This window comes from Schistocerca piceifrons, chromosome 2, assembly GCF_021461385.2.
Source record: "Schistocerca piceifrons isolate TAMUIC-IGC-003096 chromosome 2, iqSchPice1.1, whole genome shotgun sequence".
NCBI classification, from domain to species: domain Eukaryota; kingdom Metazoa; phylum Arthropoda; class Insecta; order Orthoptera; family Acrididae; genus Schistocerca; species Schistocerca piceifrons.
The window spans coordinates 717,543,988-717,550,795 of NC_060139.1; positions in this window are offsets into that span (position 1 = coordinate 717,543,988).

Genomic DNA, 6,808 nt, shown 5'->3' on the forward strand with positions numbered 1-6,808 from the left:
GTAGAAGAAGCTGATGGGCTGTTTCCCTTTTGCCCTTTGCTTGTTATTTTTACCCAGTTCCCACGACCTTTTTCCCCCTTCAATCTATCTAGTTCCAATTTCATGAGATCTAATTCAGCCTAAAGGGCACAAATCTTTGCCTCCTGTTCAGTGATTCTCTTGTCTTTTTCGCAGAACCTGCAGTTCCATGGGAGAGCCCCATTCAGTTCCCCACTACAATCACCCCAGTCAAATTCCATCCCACAGTCTACACATACCACTCCCTCTTCGACTATCCTACAGCAACATCCACACTTATCACGCATTGCAAGACAGATCACACGCTTTAAAACGGAATTAAATCACTTAACACGCTTCACACTACACGAATGTTCGTTATTTATGAGCACCAAAAATTGGGGCTACGGTTTAGCGCCTCAGGTGTTTTATAAAACGCAAAAAGTTATTTATCTTCGCTTGCAACACGAACTTAGCACTCCCTTATTTCAGAATCTGTTAAAGGACGTAATCACAACTGAATGGACTTCACTGTACGCACACTGTATGTATACAAAAGTTCGTAAGTTTATAAATAAAATAACTTTGCACTGTGTACGTAATGAGACAAACGAAACCAAAGAACTGCGTCTACACTATATGAACATTTCACTTATTTCTGAGCTGGACTAACAACACAAACTGTACTTTACTGGAACAATCCTATAACTGACGGTATACGGTAATGTAAACAAAACTTAAGCCAAAGTCCGCGTCTTTTTCCGAAAAATACGCAAATAAAAATGAAACTTTCAATAGATGGCTTACAATAGGTACTAATTTACTTATTTATCATAGAATATTGCCTTAATTAACAGTTATTACACAAAAAACACTTACCTTCACGCGAGCTCTGAATGTGCACAACTCGTCAACCAAAGGTCTTCCTGGAACGTATGACTATCGATTAAGTCTCCGTGCAAATGAGCTCAGATTTCACCCATGGTGTACCTCAAGCACAGATAAATATTGCTTCAACATGCATGTTGCAATTTAGAGTACCCTTTTAACTATTAAATAAAGTGTTACACAATATTCCTCTTATGCGGTACAGCAGTTGTTTTTTCCGTGAGTAATGAATTCTTTCAAACACTCTCTGCTTATCTCGTAAATCTTGACAAAACTGTACAATTCGCTGCTGCAGTACTTCAACCGTATCCGTGGTAGTGATGTACTCTTCAGTTTTGAGATGATCGCAGAGAGAAAAATCCAGAGGGTTGAGGTCACGTGGTCTTGGAGACCAAGGCACAGGCGCTGGTCGGCAACTCGATTTTGGACCGTTTTGGAGCTTTATATGTGGTCTTAAAAGGAAAATTTTGCTGTGCCTCCTCAGACATGTCCCACGTTTCCCACTGATGACAATTGAGTCCAGTGAGATGGGAACTTACGCGAAAAGCTTACATTTGAAATACATTAGTCCTAATTAGGGCAATATTTCATGGTGAAGTCAGTGGCAGCTCATAACCATATATTCGCAATTATCCTTGATCGGTTCATTTGTGGACCAATGTTTAACTGATGTGTTTGCTTCTGCTGGGTCCGTTGCAGAAACCGCATGCTTTTGAATTGGGCAGTGCGGCCGAGCGATTGGCCTCGAAGATTGGACGGTCGCCTCAATTTGCGCATTAAAGTTGGAAGTTTAGTTATTGCGATGTCGTCGATCGTGAAGCATCGTTCGTTCGCTCTCCGACGATTTTCTGTAAACAGCTAGTCTGTGACGCAGACACAACTTTTCATCCATTTCGATATTACTGTCCGCTAAACCTTTCCAGACCTCAACATCATTTTGAGACAGGTTTAAATCTTCAACACATCTGGATGGGTAAGAAAGAAGAAGCTATCTGGTACTGTCAACACAGCATATACGCGTGAATACATTGAGCGAGTTACGAGTGTCTGCGATTCAGAGTCCTACAACGGTCGATTCGCTTGCATGCTGCGAGCGTTACATTACGATTCTCCAAACCTTCCCAGAACTTCAATGCACAAGCTGGACAATGAGGACAGTGTGGTTTCATCTAGGTGACACTACTGCATACACAGTTCCTAATTCAATGGCTGTCTTACAGAATCAGTTTTCAGGCCACGCCATTTCCAGATACATCAATCTTCACTGACCTCTTCGCACTCCTGGTCTAAGCTAATTTGAGTTTTTGTGGGGATATCTCAAGTCCCGAGTATACGTTAGCTAACCACACTGCCTTGAAGATCTGAAGGTGACAGCCGAGGAGGAAATCGTTCGTATTCCATGCCATATGTCAACTGATGCTACTCTGAGTTTTCAGGACCAGCTAGAATCGAGCATAAACGTAAACAGCCAACATCTGAGTGTTCTTCAAAACATAATAGAAACAATAAAATTCACAACATAACTACGAGGGCTATTCGGAAAGTAAGGTCCGATCGGTCACGAAATGTAAGCCATGTTGAAAATAAAAAATGTTTCATTTGGAGCAGTACTTCGCTGCCCGCTCAGATTTAGACATTTGTCGTAGCGTTGAACCGAGTTTCCAATACCCTCGCCATAGAAGGCAGCCGCCTTTGCTTTCCGCCACTTCTCTATGCTGGTGCAGTTCGTTGTTCGAGCCAATATGTTGCTTTCATAAGCAGCAGTTCGCACGAGCAGAGACGAAAATCAGAGGGAGCCGAGTCCGGGCTGTATAGTGGGTGATCAAACACTTCCCATACAAAAAGCTGAAGGGTCGCCGTCATTGACCCTGCAGTGTGCGGCCGAGAATTGTCATGAAGATGGAAATGTACGTTAGGTACGTTATGTGGTGTTGAATGAAATCAGGCGAAACTTCGCAGTGGGCACCCATACTTGGCGAGAGACACTATTGTTCTAGGCGTCTTTACGTGCCCACAGTGTGTTCTGAGCTGAAAAGAGCGACGTGGAGCGATCAGTACGCATAATAGAGACACTGTCCAACACATCTGTGTAAAGCTGTATAAGATTTTCACTGTTGTTTCCATTTCACGACCTATCGGACCTTACTTTCCGAATAGCTCTCGTTTGTATTGTCAAAAATAAAAATATATTTAAGGAAGACTGACAATTAGGTTTCTTAAAGAGACTCTATTCACAGACGAATCAACGTTTTGCGGCACAGGTGTGCCAAATCGTTCTGCCAAACACTTTCGGGTCTCCGTCAATCCCCACAGGTTGGGTGAGGCACATCATCAACGCTAATGGACTGTCAATTGCTGGGGTGATATTATCGGTACACGTGTTGTTGGTCTCAAGTTTTTTAAGGTATGTTGAACAGAAGAACGTAGGAACAAACTGCCTACTCTGCTCGACGATATTGATTTAAGAATGAGTCAAGCCATGGGGATGCGCCAGGATGGTGCACCCAGCTACTAAACTGCATCTGCCTGCCAAGCAGGATAGGATCTTTTTCGCAATAAAACAATAGACAGAAATATGGGCTTTGGAAGGCAAGCTAGGTCACCCTATCTATCAACACGTTATCAAAAAAATGGTTCAAGTGGCTCTGAGCACTATCAGACTTAACATATATGGTCATCAGTCCCCTAGAACTTAGAACTACTTAAACCTAACTAACCTAAGGACATCACACAACACCCAGTCATCACGAGGCAGAGAAAATCTCTGACCCAAACACGTTACCGATCATTTCGCACCAGACAATGGTCGAAAAACTAATTTGGATTCCACTGTAGGGCGTGGATTTTCCTGTGACATGTGTTGTTGATATCATTCCGTGTAAACGTGGCTTTATCAGCGAATAGTATCAATGGAAGCAAATCACGATTGTCATTTTATCAGTGACAAAACTGAAGTCGCGTGGTATTGCCACCAATGTGAAGTTTTGGACACGCTGTATGTGAAATGGGTGCAAGTTTCCCGCATATAATGTTCTCCACACAAGTGTTCGTGAGACATACATACGTGCAGAAAGTCGCCTTGTGCTGGTCATAGGACTACGCTGCACCACTTCAACAATGCGGTGCAGTTGCCGGCTGCAGTGGCCGAGCGGTTCTATGCGCTTCAATCTGGAACCGCGCGACCGCTACGGTCGCAGGTTCGAATCCTGCCTCGGGCATGGATGTGTGTGATGTCCTTAGGTTAGTTAGGTTTAAGTAGTTCTATGTTCTAGGGGACTGATGACCTCAGATGTTAAGTCCCATAGTGATCAGAGCCATTTGAACCATTTTTTTGCGCTGCAGTTCTTGAACAGGTTGTTGAACTAGACGTTCAGAAGAAAAACGAGAACTTGGAAGAATAGCTGCTGCACACAATCTACTGAAAACTCCGGTAAACACTGAGGAATTTGACGTGTCGGAAAAGGCAGACGGTATCCTTCGTCAGCAGCAGGTGCACTGGTATTGCAGAGGCCGTAAAGATTAACCATATCTACATATTCTTCATTATTGTACATGTGTGGCATACTAGCCAGCGCATGGGGGAACGCAGTTAACCGATGTTTCTCTCTGATGCACCCTCATTCCCTCGGACCACTTCACTTACAGCATACCGCAGACAGCTGCGCGTCCTACGAGCTGGTTTAGTGGGCAGTGTGGGGTAGAACAGTGGTCAGCAAAGTCGTTAGTCAACAGAGCCAAATATCAACAGTACAACAACTGACATTTCTCTTGAGGGACATTTTTAAAATTTTTAACTATATAAGTGATTACATAGTTATTAATTTAATTAGATCTCTGCTAAGCTTGCCTTTGCTAGCAAACATCCTCAGTATGACTACGGTACATTCGCTGCCAACTCTCTCCTCCACACTCGTAGTGTATATTTGTTCCTTTCGTTTATCCTCTAAACATATATCCAAAACACGTCAAAATATCTACCTCGGTACATGTACTTTCTCTCTGCAAAGCACCTAAATATACTTAATAAACTTTACTTAAACTTTTAAGTCTTAGTTAAACTATAGGCATCTTGAATAAAACTTGATATCATACCTAATAAAAATATTTTTATTGATAAAATTAAATTGTAAGGTATCCATCAAATTAAATCATGTCAGTGACTGAGAAGTGCTTATGTCGTTGCATCTCCTAGGAAAACTACTAAGCCAAGTTTTACGTTGTTGTTTTTAATTTTAAGCATGATTCCAGGTTCTCGCCAATAACACTACTTCTTATTTTACCTCTGATAAGATTCATGCACGAAAATTATTGTTCGCGTGAATATATAGTACCGAATAAGGAAGGAACAGTAAATGCTGAATTTTTTTATGTCAGGAATGCTATTCCAATTGTTAAAAATCAATATATCTTCCTTCTTTGGATCTTTCAAAGCAGACGGCGTGTGCTGTGAACGAAGTTCATATTTGTTTTTCTCTAATATTTCTGTATTAGCACAACCACGCTCATATTTCGACCCTTCCTCGTGCGTTCTGTCCGACTGACAGTTGGTGGCCCCTTACAAGGGACATATCGGGTTCAAACAGGAATTGGTATTTAAATATTTTTGATTGTCCCACCTCACATTTCTAACCACGCCTGTGACTGCGCGTGATTGTGTTGCTCTTGGTTTTTGCACAAAAGCTTTTACAGTCTTGGAGGAAGGGGGTTAGCACTCCAGTCTGTCAGTTACCTCAGCAAGTAGTTCACGTGCGTAATACACGTGTGCCAGTGTTGACAGGAGTATTCAGCAAAAGTGAGCGAAGCCATTAATGTTTGGAACGCTTTAAATATAGTTGTATCCAAGTTAAGAAGCCGTTATCTAATGGAAGACGCTTTAGTACAGGATAATGACACTTTCGCAATGTTTTTGGTGGATCTGTGTGGTGTCAACGCCAGACACCACACTTGCTAGGTGGTAGCCTTTAAATCGGCCGCGGTCCGTTAGTATACGTCGGACCCGCGTGTCGCCACTATCAGTGATTGCAGACCGAGCGCCGCCACACGGCAGGTCTAGTCTAGAGAGACTCCCTAGCACTCGCCCCAGTTGTACAGCCGACTTTGCTAGCGATGGTTCACTGTCTACATACGCTCTCATTTGCAGCTACGTCATTTGCTACGACCTAGCAAAGCGCCATATTCAGTTACTATAATTCGTATCTTCAAGAATGTATTCTGAACAGATAATATTGTGAATCATGTACCGTCAAGAGCGACGTTCATCATTAACGGATTAAAGTTAAGTATCAAACTAATTATGTCCGCTTTCTGAATTCTCATTCCTTGTCATGTTCCAGACCTCACGTCAGTATAGTTCTTCCCTCTTCACGCCTGCCTGCGTGAGCTAAAACGCGTGCATTTCTGCCTCCACTCGTAACACGGTGTTGGCTTTTCTTCTAACACAAAAATCTGATTATTCACAAACAGGAACATTCATTTGACTGCCTAATTGAAGTTCCATTGGATAGGAGAGTGGACGGAGAAAACGTCTTTATAGTCGACAACGCGGTTAATAGTGTTCAAGGTTGTAGTTCTAATGGCATGGGCAGAAGCAGAACTCCTCAAAGAGAAGCTAACAATTCTGGTGACTATGAACTTACAGCAGAAAAGAAATCCATTACTGTTGGTGTTTTAACAAAATTCTCGGAAGAACTTCTTTAACTTATCTATGATGTTATGATACACCTCCACGTAAAGTTGGGACTAACAGCTCGTTACTGAAAAGACATCGATCTATAAAAACCGCATCGAACATCAGCGCAATATTTGATCACGTGAAGAAAAAAGGTAATGAAAGAACTGGAGACAAAACAACACATTATATCCCAGTCTGATATAGAAAGGAATGAAAGAAAATGTGGCAATTACTGACACCCGAAATTATGGA